This window comes from Lagenorhynchus albirostris, chromosome 18, assembly GCF_949774975.1.
Source record: "Lagenorhynchus albirostris chromosome 18, mLagAlb1.1, whole genome shotgun sequence".
Taxonomy (NCBI): Eukaryota; Metazoa; Chordata; class Mammalia; order Artiodactyla; family Delphinidae; genus Lagenorhynchus; species Lagenorhynchus albirostris.
Genome location: NC_083112.1, coordinates 24,147,006 through 24,171,046, shown reverse-complemented (window position 1 = coordinate 24,171,046; position 24,041 = coordinate 24,147,006).

Genomic DNA, 24,041 nt, shown 5'->3' with positions numbered 1-24,041 from the left:
TAACTTAATCTTGCTTTGGAATTGTATAAGCCAAAGCCTTTTCTATATCAAAGTGTTTTTTTAGTATTTATACAGTTGCATATTTTATTTTTTGTCCATCTCAAAAATTGAATTGACATTTTATGTTGTATTTCTAATTAGTTGCAGTAAAGCAAAGCGCTAATGCCTTGGTTCAGACTTTTATCAGTACAAACCTTTACCATTTTTCTCTCCTATGCTTTAAATTTTCTTTTAATTTATTTACTTTATTTATTTTTGGCTGCATTGAGTCTTCTTTGCTGTGCGCGGGTTTTCTCTAGTTGTGGTGAGCAGGGGCTACTCTTCGTTGCGGTGCACGGGCCTCTCATTGCGGTGGCTTCTCTTGTTGTGGGGCATGGACTCTAGGTGTGCGGGCTTCAGTAGTTGCAGCATGCAGGCTCAGTAGTTGCGGCACACGGGCCCTAGAGCACAGGCTCAGTAGTCGTGGCGCACGGGCTTAGTTGCTCCACCGCATGTGGGATCTTTCGGGACCAGGGCTCGAACCCATGTCCCCTGCATTGGCAGGCGGATTCTTAACCATTGCACCACCAGGGAAGCCCCTCTCCTATGCTTTTGCCAAAGTTTTTCAGCGACCAGTTTTCCTACCTTCATTCTCCCCTGCCTCTAGTCCATCTTCCACATGGTTGACAGATTGGTCTTTTTAAAACACAGATTTGTTTTGTCATGCCCCTGCTAAAAATTCTTAACTAGACTCTCCCTCCTTTACAGCATGGCAACCTAACTCCGTAGCGTGATGGATAAGGGTCTCCATGACCTTGCCTCTTCCCACCATTTTTAGCATTGTCACCCACCATTTCCTCTAGAGACCTTTTGTAACCCAGGAGTTTGGAACTTCTCATGGTTCAGTGCTTTGGCATAATCACATGCTGTAGATCAACTCATTCAAGACTCAGTTCAAATTTTACCTTCTATGACACTCTACCTGACTTCCCAGGCAGGTTAAGTATTTCATCCATGCTCCATAGTCTCTTGAAACTTCTTCTATTAAAATAACATCGCATTTCAATAATTCAATATATATATATCACATTTCAGTAATTCAATATATATATATCTGCTTGCCCACAACTGGATTTCTCTTTGTAGTCTCAGTGTCTAGCTAGCACGTAATAGGACTTTAATAAATGTTGAGTGAATGAAGGTAATATAGCGCCCAAACTTCTTTGTGTTTTTATACTTTCACAAATGAACGCTTAGACTTCCCTGAGAGTCCACATGAGGGGGATGTGTATTCAGAAGCCCGCATGGACTCTGGGAGAAGCAACAGAAGAGAAACAGCAGGGAAGAGCAGTTGCTTTGTGAAGGATAATCATTTGTTAGCTATTCATGAGAAATATTTACCAAATCTGAATTCTTGTTTCTAAAATTGAAGCTTAGTAAATTTTCACATAACTGCCAACTACTTCTTATTCATAATCCATAAATATGCCCTAAAGATGATCTCTCTCTTTGGCAGGTATTCAGTGTATACAATCTACATAAATACATACACTAATTACCTACACAAAATAATGAGACTTGAGAAAGAATTTTTAAAAAGGTAATGAAAGTGTAATTTTCTGAAAAATAATTTTCAACCAGAGATAGAGACTGAATTTGTGCAATATCAGGTCATCTATAGTTAATGATTATTTCATTTTTTATTATGCAAATATAAGAAGGCTTGTTTGCCACTGCTATCACCCCATATAGAACATAAAGACTAAAAACTATTACCTAAGGGTTTGTTTTCTCTTTTGTGATTCTATAAAGGCGTTATTCCATGTCTCCAAATTATGATAAAGGTTAACATAAAAAGCCCTATATCGGAATTCCCTGGCAGTCTAGTGGTTAGGACTCTGCGCTTCCACTGCAGGGGGCATGGGTTTGATCCCTGGTCAGGGAACTAAGATCCTGCATGCCACCTGGCATGGCCCCGCCCTAAAAAAGAAACAGCCCTTTAAAGTCAATAATTTTAAAAATTAAATAAATCCAAAATTTGCATGTAATTAAATGGCCTCTTATTTCACTCACTTAATAGATATTTTTCTACCTGCTCTACACTTGACATTTGATTAATGCCGGGGATACAAAGAAAATAAGACATAGCTCTTGTCTGAAAGAGTTCAAGTTCGTTTTCATGATGATTCTTCTACAGTTTGTTTAAGAAATTGGGAGGACATGTTTTTAAATCAAGTAGTATTCATCAGATTTTTTCAGGGAAGTGGTCACCTTCCACCCAAAAAACTAAATTCTGTGTCATAAATAAGTAATCCCATTCTTATGTCCACAGTTTCTGTATTTTCAGGTCAACCACAAATAATTTTTGACCATCACTTGTCAAGTACATCTTTCATCAATCCTATAGAACCCCATTTCCACAACCATAGGTGCTATGTGTGATCCAAGTGACGAATGAGTTTGTAGGACACAAGTTCAATTTTAAGTCCATTTTAGGAAGGCATATATCCTCATTAATGACACACACACCAAAATATATGAAGTATACATTGGGAACCCACAGTAGAGGGAAAAAGTAAATAGTGCTTTCTGGTATACTTCAAAGGCTCTACTTGAAGTTATGGGTTGATGTTTCCACCTGTTATTTTTAATGGGGGGTAGGGAGTAATACTACTTAACAGGTAGCATACTTATCTAAGCATATAGTAAATCTACTACTGGTATTTTTGTGCCACAATGCACTGATATATAGATGAAACAAAACAAAAATATGTGAGTTATAAAAAATTAACTTCTCTGAATATTTATTGATGGTTAGGCAATTGGGTTCCTTTATGAGAAGGAAAAAACTATTGTCGATAAGTATGGAAAAAACCTTACTTGTATGTACATTTACATTTTGATAGGCATATTTGGAAGTCACCGTTTTCCATCAGTATAAAGTATCAACCATTTCTATGTTCTCTAGCAAAAGGAAATTCTTAGTTTGATAGAGCTTTACTCTTCGTTCAATGTTGTAAAAGGACCACAAAAGAAAGAGGCTCAGAAGGCTGGACACTTGACCGTCATATTCAGCACATTCATTCTACCTTTCAATAATCAGTCATGGGACTTCCCTGGTGGCACAGTGGTTAAGACTCTGAGCTCCCAATGCAAGGGGCCCAGGTTCCATCCCTGGTCAGAGAACTAGATCCCACACGCATGCTGCAACTAAGAGTTCACATGCCACAACTAAGGAGCCCACGTGCTGCAACTAACACCCGTCGCAACCACATAAATATTTTTTAAAAAGATAATCAGTCGTGATTTACTTCCTATTTATCATCATGTTGAAAACCTAACAATATTGTTCCTTTTGTCCCTTGCATTGCAGAAGATAGTTGGGATCTAGCCTTTGCCATATTATTTATAGATAAGAATTTACTACATTTTGGTAGTCTGTTTTGAAACTTGTATCTGAAAGATGGAGATCCTATCTATTTATTACACAGTGGGCTCTGTTTGCTGCAGAAAAGAGTGAAACTTTAAACTGCTTAGTACACTTGCCAGTGAAATATACCTGACAGAGCAGAGGTTATAACTTTAGCTCTAATGACTTTTAATAATGGTAAGAAAACGTGAGTTTTGTTTGTTTACATGCTGTTTACAATGGCATAATTTTTAAAATATATACAATTGAGATATTTATTGCATACTATTTTAAAGATGTTTTATGTGTTTTCACCTTTGGAATATATTGTTACAGTTCCTTATACTGATAATTTGGGTGGCTTTGTTAATGTAGCTAGTAATTTTTATGACTACTAAGTGACCAGGTTTCTGTGCCTTTTATTGTGGGATGCATGATTATGTATTTATTGTATGAAAGTCACTGATGCGTGTATTTTTGTACTTTGCCGAGAGTAATGGTTGATCTCGATGTACATGATGATGAGAGATGCCTTTTCCAAAGGGCACTGCCTTGAGATCGTCCTTCTCAAATAAAAAGAATGCATTTGGACAATGTGTGAAGTCTCCATTCTTTTTGGTTGGAATCCCTCTTTTTTTTTAAATTAAACCTTTTATTTTGAGATAATTGTAGATTCACATATAGTTGTAAAAAAATAACAGAGAGAGAGAGAGAGAGATCCTGTGTACCCTTTACCCATTTCTCCCTGGTGATGACATCTTGCAAGCCTATATATAGTACAATATTGCAACCAGGATATTGACACTGACACAGTCAAGATGCTGAAACATTTTCTCATCACATGGACCCATAACAAAGATACCTCGTGTTGCCCTTTTATGACCACACCTACTGCCCTCCCACCTCCACTTCCCACCCTTAACCCTGGGAAACCATTAATCCATCTCCAATTTTATAATCTTGTCATTTCAAGAATGTTATATTAATGGAATCATACAGGGTGTGACTTCTTTATTTCACTCAGTCTAATTTCCTGAGATTCATCCGGTTGTTGCATGTATCAATAGTTTGTTTCTTTTTATTACTGAGTAATATCCCGCCCGGTGGGGGAATTCATGGTAAAAACATAATTCGATTTATCCTTAATGAGTTCTTGAAGTTCACCAATAAACACTTGTTAAGAACCAAATATGTGACAGGTGTTGTTTCCAGCGGAAGTGATCTATGAATAGTCCTGTCTAGTGAGAAAGAAAGCTTATTGTAACACAGAGTGTTATGTGCAGTGATGAAAATCTGCAACCAAGTATGGGGGGAGCAGAGAGGAAGGGAGGATTTCGAGGAGGTTTAGGGGCCCCTTCCTGGATACGTGACCTTGAGTTGAGTCTTCAAGCAGTTAGCCAGGCAAAGTAAGTGTGTGTGATGCAGGGGTGACAGTGCAGCAGAAGACAGCGAAACAGCATGGTGGGTACAGCTCGGTGTTGCTGAAGCATGAAAGGAGTACAGCAAGAGACCGGAGATGGAACTTGCGTAGGTGAGGGCAGAACAGTGCAATCAGATTTGACCTCCGTGGGTGGAATTGACCTGCAGAGGACTAAGGACAGGAAGATCAGCTGGAGGTCTAAGAAACAGATAATGAGGGACTTTTTTTTTTTTTTTTTGCGGTACGCGGGCCTCTCACTGCTGTGGCCTCTCCCGTTGAGGAGCACAGGCTCCGGACGCGCAGGCTCAGCGGCCATGGCTCACGGGCCCAGCCGCTCCGCGGCACGTGGGATCTTCCCGGACCGGGGCACGAACCCGTGTCCCCTGCATCGGCAGGCGAACTCTCAACCACTGCGCCACCAGGGAAGCCCTGAGGGACTTCTTTAGGGCAGTTTTAGTGGAACTGGAAAGGAGGGAACAGATCTGAGAAACACTGAGATGAAATGGCCTGCGCTTGGAGACTGGCGGTGGATGAACAAAAAGGAAAGAAGAATTCCAGGTTTCTACCAACTGAAAAGGAAAGTACCTTGGTCAAATTCATATTCGGGCATCCATGGGTTTAAGACGACTGTAGGATGTCCATAAGATACATGACAATGTTGGAGAGAGGCATGGGAAAGAAATACAGATCTGGGAGCCTCATCTGGTGGCTTGAAGCCATTAGAGAAGATGAAGTTATGGGAATTCCCTGGCGGTACAGTGGTTAGGAGTCGGTGCTTCCACTTCAGGGAACAGAGGTTTGATCCCTGGTCGGGGAACTGCCAAGATCCTGCAAGCTGCGCAGAGGCCACAAGAAAAAAAAAAAAAGAAAAAGATGAAGTTGTCCTGAAAGACCCCAGGGACTCAGAAAAGGGGCTCCACAGATCTAGGACTCATACCTTGGAGGAGGGGTTGCTTTCCAGATGGTGCTTCTGGGAGATGGGTGTGATGAAGCTGGTTCTAGGCTGGAGAATGGGACCCACTGCCCTTCCAGAGTGAGAACTGGCGCCCAGGTGACGCCGGCAGCAACAGTGAACAAAACAGGAAGAGTAAGCCTTTTCCCCTCCCACTTTCCAATTTCCCTCTTGTGTAGCCCATTGGCAGAGCGGGTAGAAAACCAGCTGGCAGGGAGCAATGCCATTTGTATTGCAAGAGCCTTAACCCCAGCATCGCAGAGCAGACGATCAAAGTGTGTACTGGGAGCTGAGAGCTAACAGTTTCTTAAGTGGCCACTTAGTCTAATAAGGCACTCTTCTTTAAGAACAGCAATCTTTATTACATTCAGTGGAAAGTGAGGCAAGACGCTGCCCCAGGAGGATTAGTTGAGGGACTGGAGGATTCTTAGCTTGAAAAAGAGAAACTTTAGGGTTGGGGAAAGAGGGTAGAGGTGGGAGGAGATGAGGTTGTACGTAGAATTGATTTAAGTATTTGAGGGACCGTTGCAGGGAGTTGGACTTGCATAAGTTCTTTTTAAATTTTTTATATTTTTATACAATTTTTAAAGGTTATGCTCCATTTACAGCTATTACAAAATATTGGTTGTTAGTGTGTTCTGTAAGATGTAGGTATGTTGATTGCTCATCCTTATTTTTGAGATTAAAAAAATTTTTTTTCAAGTTTTATACAACGTTTAAAGGTTCCGCTCCGTTTACAGTTATTACAAAATATTGGCTATATCCCCATGTTTTACAGTACATCCTTGTAGCCTATTACAATACATCCTTGTAGTTTGTACCTCCCACTCCCCCCACCCCTGTATTGCACCTTCCTTCTCCCCACTGGTAACCACTAGGTTGAGTCTGCTTCTTTTTTGTTATATTCACTAGTTTGTTGTATTTTTTAGATTTCACATATAAGTGATATCAAAGAGTATTTGTCTTTCTCTGTCTGGCTTATTTCACTTAGCATAATGACCTTCAAGTCCCATCCATGTTTCTGCAAATGGCAAAATTTCATTCTCCCTTATGGCTGAGTAGTATTCCATTGTGTGTGTGTGTGTGTGTGTGTGTGTGTGTGTGTGTGTATACACACACATACTATTATCCATTCATCTATTGATGGATACTTTTAAATGAGACAAGCAAGTGAAATTGACAGGAAAAACTATGATATCCAAAGATGCCCTGGACTGTCTCATTGAATGAGTTCCCGTTTGAGAGAAGGGTTCAAACAGAGGCTGAGAGAATGTGAACTCTGTGTAAGGAAGAAAATGTTTTCACCATAGGACCAGAACATCTTGGGGTCCCCTTCAATTCTGCAGTTGACTATATATAAAGGAAAACTATGCAGAATCCTAACCAAATTAGGAAACAAATGAATCAGAGTTTGAACTCCAAAAAAAGCTTGTTATACAGCTTCCTTTCAAAAACAAGTCACTAGTAACCAAAACTTTTATGCATCTCCATGGTGACCCTGAGACACTGCCTGATTCTGAAGGACTTTCTGAGTCACCGTATTAAATTACTTATACTTTAAAAGGCAAATTATATGTTATTCTGTAATAATTCTTTAGTCATTTGTTTATATAGCCATAATTCTTGATTAATCAGAAGGTCAATTCCCTAATCCTGGCAGCTAACAGTTTATCGTCTGTCTTTGTCCATTCGGGCTGCTGTCACAGAATACCATAGACTGGGTGGATTTTAAACAACACAAATTTATTTCTTACAGTTCTGGATGTTGAGACGTCCAAGATCAAGGTACTGGGAAATTCTGTGTCTGGTGAGAGCCCGTTTTCTGGTTCACAGAGGACCATCTTCTCCCTCTGTCCTCATATGTTGGAAGAGGCCAGGAAGCTCTCTGGAGTCTTTTATATGAGGGAGGCACTAATCCCACTGATGAGAGCATAGCGCTCATGACCTAGTCACCTCCAAAAGGCTCCACTGCCTAATATCATCACCTTGGGGGGTTAGGATTTCAACAAACATTCAGACCATGGAATAGTGCTAGGAAATTAAATTTTCACTGAGAAATCTAAATACAGTAGATTTCTCTGCATTATTATTATTATTATTATTATTATTTTAGAAATAAGAATTGTCACAGTAGTCCAAGAATCTGACTCTATCTTTCCTTCCCTAGCTCTAGCCTTGATATTTGTCTCCCTCAGTCCTTGTGCCACCGCTGGTACATTCACAAAATGTGACAATCAGTGCTATGGTTGGTAACATCCTGGAACTTGTCTATGGCTGGGGTGTGGATTCCAACCACAAGAAAGAGAGGCTACAGATGAAAAATTGTAGCGTCCTGGCATTGTATAGCACTTCTTAGTTTGAGACACTCTATGTACATTTAATCCTCATCACAACCCTGTAAGTTTAGTATTAGTCCCATTTGAAATGTCCTCACACCCTCACACGACTCAGGTTGGTCCTACTTCTGGCAATGACATTATGGATAAATATGGGCATTGAGCACTACCTTTCCTTAAAGGAGAGACACTGACTTACTAAGTAGGACGCAGCCCCTAGAAGCGTGGTGTCAGTAAAGCACGTTCTCTGCATGTCTCCTCTCCCCCCTAGACCTCCCTCCCACCCCAATCCACGCTGCCATAGCGCCCTAGCAACTGGGAGAAGGTCCGCAAAGGGAAGGGACCAAAGATCTTACCATTTAGGGTTTTTTTAGCTTTTTTGACTGCTACTCACAGTGAGAGATACGTTTTTTCCCAGTATATACAAATATATACATATGTGTGTGTGCATATATATGTATAAACATATATGTTTACATATTAAGTTTAACAAAGCAGCACTTATGCACATGCAATGTGTTTTAATATTTTCTATTTTGTTTTTTTAAATACCGATTGCAACCTATTAAAGTGATTTTATAACCTGCAAATGAAAGGGTCAGCAAACTTTTTCTGTAAAAAGCCAAGCAGTAAATACTTGGGGCTTTGTGGGCCATGTGGGCTTTTCCAGTTCTACTCAATGCTGCCACTGCAGCAGGAAAACAGCCACAGACAACATGTAAATAATGGGCACGACTGTGTTCTAATAGAATGTTATTTACAAAAACAGACGGCAGCCCAACCACTGCACTAACAGGTCACAGCCCATAGTTCTACAGTTTTAAAAATGCAACCTTGGTTCAACAGTTTCCAACGCTCAGCTGACTTCCCAAGAATCATCTGAAAAGCATGTTAAAAAGTGTCCAGGACCTATGGAAGTAGAATCTCTGGGGAAGGGGTCAGGGCACCATTTTGATCACCCTCCCTGGATGACTCTTACCTTTGACCAAGGTTAGGAATCACTGATCTGATCTAACCTCTCCACTCAGCCCCTAGTTTACAGAAAATAAACTAGAGCTTGAAAGGCTGATTTCTGGGCTTCAAGCAATTGTCAACAAATTTAAAGAACCCAGGTCATACAAACTAGGGACTCAACCACAGGGCAGTTAAGTTGGAAATTAATAACAAGAAATATGCAACAGAGCATAAAACTTACCTCTTATAATTTGTTCAATACATATCCCTGCAGAAATTCAGCAAAAGTGACAACCAATTAAAGGACAGAAGCCAATGCCCATTAAGCTGACAATAAGAATACTAAACATCTCAAGACTACTATAAAAAATTGTAATACTAATACTGTAGACTAGAGAATGGACTTGAGGACACAGGGAGGGGGAAGGGTAAGCTGGGATGAAGTGAGAGAGTGGCACTGACATATATACACTACCAAATGTAAAAGAGATAGCTAGCGGGAAGCAGCTGCATAGCACAGGGAGATCAGCTCCAATGCTTTGCGACCACCTAGAGGGGTGGGATAAGGAGGTTGGGAGGGAGAAGCAAGAGGGAGGAGATATGGGGGTATATGTATATGTATAGCTGATTCACTTTGTTACACGGCAGAAACTAACACAACATTGTAAAGTGATTATACTCCAATAAAGATGTTACCAAAAAAATGGAAATTATAAGAGAATATTTTGTGTTGTTGGGCTATGGAAGGATTATTTTAAGTAAGGTATAAAAAGCGTAGCCCATTTTTTAAAAAGGATTCAAAATCTCACTGAATAAAAATGTTAAGTTTCTGTTCAATAGTAAACAACATACAAAAGTTAAAAGACCACAGACTGGAAAAAATACTTTCCAACATAAAAACTACCATGGATTAGTATCTATTATATATATACACAAATGTATATATGATATATAAGCACATATCAGACATGTATATATAATATATATACATATATCTTATAAATCACTTATTTTATTTTTAAGTCAGGTTTATTGAGGTTTTGAATTTTATTTATTTTGTTATACACTGGGTTCTTATTAGTTATCCATTTAAAACATATTAATGTATATATGTCAAGCAGTCAGGTTTATTGAGATATAATTTTCAAACAGGAAAACTCATCCTATTCCGTACAGTCCTATGAATCTTGACAAATGCATAGAGTTGTGCAATCAGCTCTATTATTAAAGTAGAGAATATTTGTTTGATCTGCAAAAAAGTTCTGTAAGGCCTGTTTCCAGTCAACTCATCCCCCCTCCCACAGCTTGTGGCAATCATTGATCTATATTTCTCTGTATATTTTTGCCCTTTCCAAAATGTCATTTAAATGGAATCATATGTATATAGTTTTTAGAGTCTGGCTTCCTTCATTTAGCATAAAAATATTTTGAGATCATCCATCTCATTGCTTATATCAGTAGTTTTTCCTTTTTATTGTTGAGTAGGAGTCCACTATATGGGTTTACCAGTTTGTTTATCCATTCACCTGTTGAAGGAAATTGGGATGTTGCCAGATTGGGGTGATTATGAATACAACCACCATAAAAAATTGTGTACAGGTTTTATATGAACATGTATCTTCCTTTCCTTCAGGTAAACACCATAGGATTGCTGAGGCATATGGTAGATATATGCCTCTATATCTACTTTATAATAAACTACCAAATGGTTTTCCAAATTGCTGTGCCATTTTCAATACCACCATTGATGAATGAGTATTTGTACCTGTTGCTCCTGTCCTTATCATACTTGGTATTGTCAGGTTTTTTTTTTTTTTTTTTTTAATTTATTTGGTTGTGCCGGGTCTTAGTTGCAGCAGGCGGGCTCCTTAATTGCAGCATGTGAACTCTTAGTTTTGGCATGCATGTGGGATCTAGTTCCCCGACCAGGGATTGAACCTGGGCCCCCTGCATTGGGAGCTTGGAGTCCTAACCACTGTACCACCAGGGAAGTCCCGGTATTGTCAGTTTTTAAGGCGGTTCTAATAGGTAAGTTCTAGTAGGTGAGGTTATCTCATTGTGACTTTACTCTGCATTTATTTAATGACTAATGATCTTTTCATATGATGCTTTGACTTCGCAGGCAACTTCCATCAAAGGAATTCAGAATAAGCAATATCAACAGACATCTAAAAATATGCTCAATAATACTGTAGTCATAAAAATGCAGGGAAATGAGATATCATTTTAGACCCCTCAGGTTGGTAAAACTGTGTGATAACACAGGTTTTGGCAAGGATAAAAGAAAATGGGAATTCGTACACCCTGCAAATGGAAATGTAAATCAGTACAACCACCTGGAGACCTATTTGGTAGTACCTTAATAGTTGAAGATACCTCTGGTCTATGAGCAAACGATTCCATTCCTAGGTATGTACATATGGGCACAAAGATATGTACGAGAATGCAAGATTGTATTAATGAAAAATAGAGACATTTAATAAAAGGAGAATGCATAAATAAACGTGTCTATTAACACAAATCAATGAATCGCATAAACATGCATCAATCAGTATGTTGGATTTTTTAGTGTTGAGTGAAAGAATAAGCAGATTGCCAAATATGTACACACCACGTGATACCGTTTATGTAAAAATTTAAACACTCAAATAGCATATATTGTTTATGAATTCATATAGTAAAAGTATAAAAACATTTGTGGTAATGATATGCATCAATTTCAGGATGGTGGTTTCCTATGGAAGGGAAGGAGAAAGCACAGTGAGAATAAAGCTTTAACTGTACCTGGAACATTTTACTTTAAAAAAAATCTGTTATATTACCTTTAGTTTATTTTATTATTTTAAATGTTTCATAATTTAAAACTATAGTTCCCATCATCTACCTCCATATTCTCCTGGCAAAACAACCTGAACCAGGTTCTAGGATTTATCCTAACTTCAAAACTTCTGTTCACTCTGATCTTATGTCTCCATTTAATAACTTGGTTGCTGATTCATACGATTGATTCCTCTCTTTTCATTGAACCTGAGGTCCTTGGTAACTGAGGAGTTGATCCAGGAACGTAAGCTTCCCTTGTTTGGGCCATTTCTCTTCCTCAACTGATGTCCTACTTCTGCACCCATATGGATAGAGATTATTTTATTTGTTGATACACATTCTTAGTTCCTGCCAGCTGTCAGCCTGGATTTCTGAGTGTCTCCGGAGCCTAGGTTCCCTGAGCTTGGATTTGTCCACTTTTTGGATAACCTCTTATACTCGTTGTTAGATCCTTTGACACCTGCTGCATTCATGAACTATTTTGGGGATATGGAACTCTGAGTTCCAGATTGGATTTCCACCCAGCTCTGTTGTCTAAAACCTGTCCCAATCTAGTGGATGAGTGTAATAGATAGCCCAGCTAAGAGTGATGAAAATTCACAGCTCTCAGTACTTGCTAAGCTTTCAGACTTCCTTCCTAACCTGTGTCAGACTGATCAAATTAAATGCTCTTGAGATCCAGGCCTTCAAAATAAAAACCACTTATTAGGACACAGCTGTCTCTCTTAACCTTCCCTCACTCCTTAGACCTAAAGGTCTATAATATGTCTATATTTCTTGGAAATATAATGCTGTCTTAGAGATGACTGGGGCATCATGAGTCCTTTAAGCGTACACCCAGGATGGCATGCTTCCAAGCTACTTGCCTTGTGAAATACAACATGTCAGCAACCCTTTGCCTTAGATCTCCTGAATAGCCCTGCATTTGAACAGTGTGGTCTTTCTGCTCTCTGAAGATTCCTCTTTGGCTCTACCTAGGTTTCTTCTTCTAAGACCTCTCTGTTTATTGCACTTTTAGAGACTACTACAGCTCATGCCTGATTTAGACTCATTAGCAACTGGATCACCCGCACCCTGGAGCTCCACTATCGTCAAGGCTACTAACTCTGATCCCAGAGCTCCACTTTTTGTTGCCATTCCTCGCACCAAGCCTCCAGACCAGCGTATGAAAAGAGAGGGCTAAAAGATATAGTGGGGCAGCAGAGATGAGTCTGCTGCCCAAACGATGCCTATTGCCTAATTCTGTGACAGAGGAAACATCAATTATAAACAACACACAGTCCCTGTCTGCCTTCAAGTAGCACAGCTGTCAAGTAGGTTGCATAGAGGCAAAGATAATGGGTGAAACAGGAGCTAGGCAGAGTCAGTGTGGAGAAAAATTTATCCTATGGAGGCTTCCTGCCAAATGTCTTTTCAGGAGTTCTCAGGGGGAGTCAGACCTTTGGGGATAGGAGGTGATGCCACTTCCTCCAAGTGGACTAATTAGTCTTCTAGACACCAGATGGCAGTAGACATCTCAGCATTATGGGATTCTGCATCTTCTGTGTAGGGCAGTGACCAAAGACTCCAAATGACAAGCAGAGATGAGATGGTAGGCTCTCAGCTCTGGTCTTCTGCTTGTATACCATTTATTGAAGTACTGGAGTTTTTTCCAGTGCATCCAAGAATCTGGTATGACATGAACTATGTATTCCTAAATATCTTTTATTAGTGTGAAGGGTGGGACTTGAATTTGGCAGGATAAGGGAGAGGCTGTTTGATTTGAGAGTTGTAGAATTTGAGAGCATTTAGGAGCTGTAGTTGTAGGTCACCAATATGATAGGCTTAATGCTGAGAAGATGAGAAGGGTGCCATGTAGCTTTGTGAAAGGTTGTAAGGAGTGAAATTACCAGGATGTTATTGAGATTAGTAACATGCCAATAGGGTTGCCCCTGGGTACCACTGCTGACATAACATTTGAAGGTCACTTTGGCTTCCCTGAGAAAGCTTGTCAGTTACCCTTTGTGGCTTAGAATTCCTCAACATATTCTATAGCTACAAACACTGACAAAGAGGAATAAATCCAAGAAGTACCTTGGTTAGAAAATGTAGTTCATGTATATTTGATATTCTGAGGTAAGTGTGGATGACATTTAAATAAACAATTTAGATGGTGGGAAGGAGAAATGACCAATTAGTTACCTTGGTAGTGGGAAGAGTGAGGCTGCAGATATAGCTTTAGGTCTGGCTGGTTATTTCTGTCTGGCTAGCGGTCTGGGGTGGTATCCGAGACAGGTCCATTTTGACCTGGCAGGTAAAAAAGGGTCTGTCTAAGGCAGGATATAAATAGGATGTCATTATAATTTAGTTTACGAACAGATTTTTTTGAGAAAGAAAAGAGGCATTAATAACAGCAAAAACTGTGATTATACCAGGATTGTGTATGATTGTATCAGGCAAAAACAGGATGTAAAGTGACCCTGCATATAAATACTGGGGCCTTGGGGGGGAGGGAGTGGTCCTTAGACTGGAGCAATTTTGTTGATGCCTTTATAGAGGTAAAACATGACCAATATGAGTATCCCAGTGGCTCCTGGCATAGGTGGAAGTGAGCCACTTGTTATTGGAACAGCCATGAAGTTGGTGTTATATCACTGAGAGGCAGGGTGTTTAATGAGGAAATCCATCATGAAGGTGGCCCAGGGAAACTGAATGCTTGGCATGGGGCACAGAAAGCCTTTGGCTTCTCCCAGCAGGTGTTTGTTCTTATGTATATCTTGTACATCATTACATCCTGTAACTTTCACTTTTTGACCTGCAGGTATTAGAAGTCGTGAGTCAAGGAAAGTAGAACCCAAGTTGGCCGAGGTGGTGAACAAATGAACAGAGGGCAGGATTCATGACAATCTTCTATGGCTTGCAGGTAATTTGAGAGAGACTTCTCCTTGAGGGCAGGTGGAGGATTTGCTTGGTCTCTTCATATATTATTGCCATTTCAGGAGGAGGGACAGGAGGTGGAATACAGGCTGGATCAGAGGACGGAACATTGTGGTGTCACAAAACCCTGTCCCCAGGGGAGGTGGTGAATCAGATTGTTAAAAACAAGGAGAGGAAGCATTTGCCGCGTCCTGGCAGAAGGGACTGGTGTACAGATTCCGAATGGTATCTGAGAATCAATTATGTCTGCAGAAAGAGCTCTCTGTTTGCAAAATGGCATTGTCCGGTCGTGTTTTAATGAAGGGATGCTGGAGCAGAAAGCTGCATTGACTTTTTCGGTAGAGACCAGGTAGAAATGCAAGCACTTCAGAGGATGCTGGTGTGGAGAGGTAATAATGGTCCAGAATCGAATAGGATGATGTATATTTTGGCAGACATCAGCTGAGGACATTTTTTCCTCTTGGAACTTAGCTGAATTCTTAGAATCACGTAAAGTGAGCAAGAAATGTTCATGATAATTAAGAACAGTTATAAAAAATTCAGACTAATATTGAAGTTGGCAGGGCACAGGGTTTGACACTAAAGCCCAAGTAGTACCTTGTAAAATGTTGACTTCTCTTTCCCATAAAAGAATGACATTTCCTCAAGCCATACACAAAAGGTGGTGTGGTATTCTATCATATTTTATTTATTGCACATCTTATTTTCATCAAGAGTTTATACAGGAGTTTCAGAATAGCTACTGACCATCTGAAAAAGAGAGCAAGAATTACAGGTGGTTAGAGTGTAAAACAGGACCTCTGTAGGAATCTTGTTACACCCATTATGCCCTGCCTTTAGGCATGATGTTTCGAGATGACAAGATCTTTGTAAGAATCTTATTACAGCAACTGATAAGGATAGCAACCTGCACAATCAAATGTGAGATAAGGACAGGCTTTAAAAAGGAAGAACTTTTAAATCAATTTAGAAATAAGAGCAAAATATGACAAAGTCAGAGATTAGGCCCTTACCAATTTGGGCTCTAAAAAGCGTATCTTAAAAATAAATTGCATGAGCATGAGGAAGTGAAGCTCAATGTGAGTACTTAGTCCAAAAAAGAAAAGAAAGAATACAAAAAAACAAGATATAAAAATAAAAAATTGCACATAGCTCAAGAAATTTGACATCCACTGTTTATAAAGATAACCCATTGCATTCTAAGACACTGCTAATTATTTTCCGCTTTATATTTGAACTCAGATCTACTCCTTTCCCTCTGGAAGAACAGAAGTCTAAGACATTTATTGTATGACAGTATTTCGACTTCAGTTTATTATATCCCTGTGAATCTTCCCTTTTCCAAGTGAAATACACAGGTGAAATTTTACCTATGACATATTTTCTTACCCCCTCACCTCTGGTCATATCTCACTGGTTAATGCAGGTGTGGACTGACTAACTTAGAGTAGAGTAGGGCCACCACCTCTTTTGTTCTGAGCATCATACTAGCATTCATGTAGCCTAAGTTTGCATTTTTATATTTCGGTAGCCACGTCCTTCAGAGGAAGAGGATAGTACTGACCATGAAGTGATGTAGGCCAGTAAAGCAGAGATGGTGGGTTGCTTTGAAGTTCATGAGAACTGACTATGAGGACTCCTAGTTATCCTCTGGAAGGTTGGCTGATTTCACAGGTTTCATTGCTGGGAAGAAGAGCAAATCCGTTCTAGGACAACCCCAGGGGATCCAAAACAAATAGGGATCAAAACTAGTATGGGGGGGCTTCCCTGGTGGCGCAGTGGTTGGGAGTCCACCTGCCGATGCAGGGGGCGCGGGTTCGTGCCCCGGTCCGGGAAGATCCCACATGCCGCGGAGTGGCTGGGCCCGTGAGCCATGGTTGCTGAGCCTGTGCGTCCGGAGCCTGTGCTCCGCAACGGGAGAGGCCACAACAGTGAGAGGCCCGCGTACCGCAAACAAACAAACAAAAAACTAGTATGGGGCTAGACTAGACATCTCTAGCACAATTTAATGGCTTAAAATCCCACAAAGAACAGGGATTTCTTAAAGCCTGTGAAGCATTCAGGGTATCTTAAAAGTTCTGTGATTTTTCAGCCTAGATTTTTACTACAGTGTTTAATGCTTCTGGGGCCAGAAGTAGGCATGCAGTATTCATATTTCGCATGTATGAGTATTACCTACTTTTAAAGATTTAATCACATAAGGATATTTCTGTTGAATTTCATGTGAGTTAACTAATGAATACGGATGCTCTTATCTCATGTTAAGTTAATGTTTCATTTGAAAAGCAAAGCAGCCAAGCAACAAGGAATGATAGTCCCAGGAACAACTTGTTCTAGGATCTGTTTTCTCTTGTCATAAGGTTATGACAATATTCAAAGGACTTCCCTTGCCCTTTAGATACCTAATCCAGGGTAAGTCATCTAATATCTTTTTTTATGTAGTAAACATATATGCTGTTGGCTCATATGAAGAGGAAGTCTATGTCACCTTTTGCAAACGACATTTTTGAAAAGTTGTACATAAATGTTTTCGTAAATTATTTTTCCATTTAATTATGCTAAATGCTTTAAAAATTCTTGATTAGATTTGTGCTTCTCTGAATTAGAAAGGTCTGTAACATAAGTGTTTTATGAACCTTTGCTCTTCTATTTTATAATTAACTCTATACCAACTATTTAAAATCAGAAAGGCACTGATATTTTAAAAACTGTCTTATGAAGTAATTACATTTAGACATGATTATTTGTTTTTGAATTTCAAACAATACACATTATGTTTTCTTAAAAGATGGTATATCTGTGTTTTACATATTGGAAGTTAAGTTGGTAATTTAGCTATACCTATGATGTTTTAAATCAGAAGAATTATTATATGTGAGTAGGATATATAATAGTACTCAAATTTATTTTGCTAATTCAAGATGTCTAATTTGGAGTGGCACTTCTGAATTATAACCTGTATTATTCACTAATATATATATATATATGAAAACATTACTGGGATAAACCATAATGGAAAAGAATATTTTAAAAAGGATGTATGTGTATAACTGAGTCACTTTGCTGTACAGCAGAGATTGGCACAGCATTGTAAATCAATAAAAAAAATTACTACGTATCATGTTATAAGAATGGTTAAGATGAGTTTTATCCTTCAAGAGACTCACTACAAAAGAGTAAAGTAAGTATAAGTTATAAACGATACAACAGACTGTGGTGTAATATACATGCTAGTAAAACAGTCATGAATAAGAAACTTCACCTTTTAAATTTAAAAAGCATTTTTGTTTTTAAATGGCTGATGAAATTATAATTTTCATATTTTCCCACTTTCCAAATGTTTTACATTGGTTTATTATTACTAAATAATGTTTGTAAAGCAAGCACCAGAAAAGGTAGTCTGCTCAATTATCTTTTCCTGTATCCTTTGTAGTCAAAAGGTCATTAGGAGGATTACAATGAGTAGCTAGCTTTGTGCAGCACGCCTAGTTCTGTGGAAAGGTAGAACCAGATTGAACCAGCTAATTTTAGTCAGAACTATGACATTTAGTGCCCCCAGTGATCAAGAACAAATCATTCATCCGTGCTGGGCCATAATTCTTTCATGCGCTGATAAACCAAACGTCTTGGCTCCATCAGGCTATGTAAACAAATGAAAGTAACAGTTCCATTAAATAGCAAAATTACTTTGGAGGAGACCCCACCAGCTACTAACTTGATTGCTAGAAATTAGCCCACTAGAATGTGTCCTGGGGACGTGTGAGGCTTTCCTAGGCATAATGTTAGGTGCACTTAGACACAGCCTGTGTTCTCTGACTTGTCACTCTGCTGCCTCAGCTTCACTGTACACCACTGGCCTTCCCCTCTCTACACCCCCTTCTCCAGGGAGCGTGGGCAGGGGACATGTGTGTCCCCTGCTACACCATCTCAAGCATGGGACAGGCTTTCTACTAATACCCTTTGCCACCGCACAGATTGAGCTTACAACATTTATCAAGACTTTACTGAAGATTCCTGGTGTTAAAAAAAAAGATTAAAGAAAACAATTTAGGTGATACAAATAAACTACCTCTTCATGAAGCAGACGGTCTCCATTCGGAGAACTGCCAAATGGAGTGGAAGCCAGGAAGCTTTTTATAGAATAAAGAATAAAGAACACGGAAAAGATAAATAAAAAATATCTGATTGGGGGGCCACAGAGTTGATCTTGCTTGGGGAGAGAAGGAACAAGGAAATAAGTCCAGAGTTGGCTTGGCATTTGGGGATTGGCTGACTGGATATACTGTTTCTGGTCTAGTGGACAATGTACAGGGACATGAAAGTTCTCTAAGGTTTGGTTTGCTGAGGTGGCACCGTGGGCCCAAGAGCCTCCATCGTGAGCCTAAAATTTAGTTCAATTCTAGCAAAAGAGGTAAAACAGAACTCCTTTCCTTCCTTTCTTCCTTCCTTCCTTTCTCCCTTTCCTCTTCCTCCTCCCTGTTCCTTCCTTCTCTCCTCCTACTTCTCCCCTCCCTCCTCCTCCCTCCCCCTCCTCCTCGTTTTTCTCTCTCTCTTTCTTCCTCCCTCTCTCCCTCCCTTCCTTCCTTCCTTCCTTCCTTCCTTTGAATAGCTATTGAATAACTACTAACACCCGCTATGTACCAGGCATGTATAACTAAAAACAGATGTGGTTCTTGCTCAGGGATCCTACTATCTAGCAGAGGATAGAGACAGACATTAACCAAATAATTACTCCAATAGGAATCATTGTAAGTTGATGAATGCTTTGAAGAAAAAGTAGAGAGTCCTAGATAAGGAGGATCTTACTTAGTCTGGGGAGTTAGGACAAGAGTTCTTGAGGAAATGAGAGTAGAGCAGGATGCTGAAGGATTCATGGGCATTCAGAGGCTAAGGGGGGATGGAGAGAGAAAGCACATTACTACCGAAGGAACAGCCTGTGGGAAGGCCCTGAAGCAGGGAGGGTCTGGCCCTATGTCAAGCAACCGAAAGGAAGACTTGTCCAAGAAGGAGAATGATATCAGAGCAGAGGAGAAAGTTAGGAAGATCATGGGCCGAACCATAATAAGCCACTGAATGGTTTTAAACAGGGGAGTGACATGGTCAGATGTGAATTACCGAAGTAGAAATGCCAACCCTCTGGGGATAGAGTGTACATATTTCAAACAGCAGGCAAAAAAGACTAGGAGAGAAGTAGCTGTGCTAGGAAAAAAAAAAAATACGGACTTTGTAAACTGGATATATTTTATTTTTTAAAGTATTAAAAAAGAATAAGCAACATCCACACAAAACTTGTACACAAATATTCAAAGCAGCATTATTCAGATAGGCAAAAAGTGGAAACAATCCAATGCCTATTAACTGATAAGTTGATACATAAAATGTGCTATATCTATACAATGGAATCACAATTGGGCAATAAAAAGAAATGAAGTGCTGATAAATGCTACAACAGGGTTGACCTTTGAAAACATTATGTGAATGAAGTGAGACACAAAAGACCACATATTGGATAATTTTGTTAATATGAAATTTCCAGAATAGGCAAATTTATAAACGCATAAATAGATTAGTCATTGCTTAGGGCTGGGGACAAGGTGGAGGATTGACTGCTAATAGGTATGGGGGTTCTTTTGTGGGGAAAATACTGTTCTAAAATAAGATTTTGGTGATGATTACACAACTCTGGGACTATACCAAAACCACTGAACTGTACATTTTAACTGGGTGAATTGTATTGTATGTGGATTATAGCTCAATAAAGCTGTTAAAAAAGAAAATAAAAACAATCCAGGAACTAGGGACACCTGTAGAAATGGATTTCAACCCTAATTTCTTCTCACTTTATATTCGTTGGATTCAAAATAATGGTAGCTGGCAAGAGACACCACAGTGACTGTCCTGCTAGTGTGACTTGAGAGGATTTATGGCTGTATTAATTTAGGTTAGAATGGTAGAGTTGAGCCCATTGTTCATCTAAATTAGCAGTAACAAGCAGCTGTTTCAGTTAATCATTATAAGGACTGCAAACAGCACTCAAAGGAGTACTCAGTTCCTTCAGCAGTTTAAAAGAATGATCTTAATGTGTTAAAATAATACCTTTTCTCATTCAGCACTTTTCCTTTCAAAAAAACGCTTATTTTCATTAAAACCAAGGTGTTAAGTTTAAAATATTGCTCCAGATCTTTTAAACATTTCTTTTCTAGTTCTTAAATCTTGATTAGGAAAAGGTGCATCATTATTCACTAAATACTACATAGGTTCAAAATAGCTACAGAGAAAGGGAGTATGAGGTTGAGCAGGTGGCAATGCTTCCGTTTTCACACTCTGAGAAGGCCAAGGTTTCTTAGGGAAACATTCCTGGTATCTGTATTAATCAGTTTCATAGTTCCTCAGCTGGTGTGTGTGTGTGTGTGTGTGTGTGTGTGTGTGCGTGCGTGCGTGCGCGCGCGCGCACTTCCAATTTCATTTGGCATGTGCTGACGACTCTGTTAGGTTTTTATAAAAATTCATTTCATTTCTCTTTTCAGCTTCCGTCTTGCTGGTGTGTGCATGCCAAAGCGTAATTCAGGCTTAACCACTTTGCGTGTAGGTTAGTTCATTGCCTTGTTTTATGTATGAGGAAGCTGAGATTCAAGGATGATAAGGTACTTTGATTTGGTTGAGTTAATGAGTTCTTCCAGTTGGAACTCAGGTCTCCTGATTTCTGTTTCTGTTAGTGAAACATCTTCATTTTCTAGCCTTCAACCTCTATCTTTTCAAATCTTATACTTAGGAATAAATATCTGCATTGAACATCATTTTATGTTGGTTTTTCTTAGAACTGACTTTTGGACAGAAGAGGTGGTTATCTGTGTGTTGTAAATGGAGGAAAACAAATCAAAGGTGACTTTCCTTTTGGGCCATTCATTTTCCCAAGTAACAAAATTTTCCATTTATTTCTCCAACCGTAATTAAACAGCAGTAACTGAAGGATATCTAGATGTTCTTAACAAAAAGTGGCAAACAGAACCAGGACTCTGACCTAATGGATTTTAGAGTAGGAATGTCAAGGTCATTGGAAATTAAAAATTTTCAGGAGTCTCTCTTACATAGATTACAAATCTCCTAATCTCCCTGCTTCCTCTGTGGTCTCCTTAAGATCCATTCTCCACAGCGAAGAGCTTAAAAAAAATTAAACCATAGGTGTCTCTCCCCTATTTAAAACTCTCCAGTGCTTTCCACTGCACTCAGAATAAACTCCCTAATTCCTTTATTGGCTTACAAAGCCCTACAGGATGTAACCAATGCTTGTTTACTTCTCCAAGCACATTTCCAAGCTTATTTCCTCTTACTTTCTCATACCTTCCCCCTCAAACCCTATTTAGGGCCTTTGAATTAGCTGTATCCTTTGCCTGGAATGCTCTTCCCTCTGATATTTGCATGCCTGTTAAGCCAACCACTTCTTAAATGTCTCCTCCTCAAAAGGGTCACCCCATCACAATCACCATCACATCATTCACTGTATTTCCTCTGCACAGAGCTTAACACTAACGACATTTTTCTCCCCTCCCTCCCATAAGCTCCCTAGAACCTAGATTTATCTGTCTTCGAGGCAGCTCAATCAAGAGCCTGGAGGAGTGCCTAACATATGTAGGAGCTCAACAAAAATTTGTTAAATGAAGAAATGAACATACGAATATACCCTTTCTTCCCTGCCCCTTTCTCCCAACCAGGGCAAAACTCATAATGAGGATACACTTAACAACGTCTTTCTCATCTATCAGGTATTTCCACCCTTGAGGGATAGATGTCTTCGGGGAGACTGCAACATCATTGGATTCGCCCTTCTGATTCTACGTTGTTTCTACATATTAGCTTTTCATCTAGAGCTTGGTTTCTCCGTGACCAATGCTTTTACTTCCCGATTCCGATATCGCGTAACGACGGAAGGGTGAGCACTAGGGCCCGGAGATCCCTTGATGCTAATTGTTGAGGTTAGGATAGGGCAGTTGGCCTGGTGCGCTGTGAGTGATCCTCCCTAGAGATGCTGGGGAGAAGGGGCGGAGCTATCCCAAAGGATAAGCCTTTCTTGGGCCGTCCGATCTGGTGGGGCTGCCGCTTTGAGAAGGGCCCCGGGAATCAGAAGAAAGCAAAGCTAGCCTGGGGCGAAGAGGGAGCCCAGCTGACCCCAGGCGGTAAAACCAAGGGGACGAAGGAAAGGTGTCAGGGCCTTAAACCAAAACTGCAGAAAGAAAGCCAAGACTTGGATATTTTGCCAGAGGAAAGGGTTAAACAGTTTCCAAGGTAACGGACCAGGAAGCGCGCAGGACTTCTGCAGCAGGTTCGAAGGTCAGCCTCGAGTTTAAAGCTCCCCTGGCCCAGCGGATTCTGGCCAATGGAGGGGCAGCTGGGCGTGGTCACATGATGCGCGGGGCGGTCCTGCTAGCTGCCCTGGAGCACGTGGGAAGGTTTTTCCTGTTCCTTTTTTCCTTTTTAAAAAAGCCCACCCACTTTTGCGCGGGCTTTGGCGCGGGGTTCTTCTCGCGAGAGGCGTGCCACCCTCTCGCGTGAGTGAGTGGGAGGCGTGAGGACTAGGAGGTGTTGCGGGCGGGAGTTGCTGCGGCGGAAGCCGGGGGTGGGCAGGCCGGGGGCGGGCCGCGGGGCGGGGAGGGGGGAGGGCTGGGGGGCCGCTGCGGGAGGGGGCGCCCGCCTGCTCTGCAGCTCGTGCGGCTGGTCGTTGCGGGCCGGTGACATGCCTGTGAGCTGCGGAGGCTGCGGCCCCCAGGTGAGCCGGGCGCGGATCCGCCCGCGGCGTGAGCAGCGCCGTTGGCTGGGGTGGAGGCGGGGTGTAGGGCCGCGGTGGATATAGCGGCCTGGCTCGGGCGCTGCAGCCCCTTCGTCTACCCGCAGTCCCTGCCCGACTTCGGAGCTGCCCCGAGCTGCGCCTTCGTACGGCGGTGGGAGGAGGGCGGGAGGAGCGGGGCGGAGGTAGGAAGCTCGAGGCACCGGGCCGTGGGGGAGGGGTGTCCTCGGGCTGGAGATGGGTCTTCCAGGGGTCCGAGTGTGGCGGCGGAGCAGCGTCCCCCTTGGATGACAAGCTTAGTTTCCATCCCCAGGGTGGTCTTCAGAGCCGGGTCCCCTCCGTGCGTGCTGCTGCGTATGCTTAGTTTGTGTTCGTGGTGCGCGCACAGGAGCATATGGAGGAGGAGGACATTGCACTTTGTCCTCGAACAGCATCCTTCACTGTCAGAACCCTTGAGCCCTGGAACCAGGCAC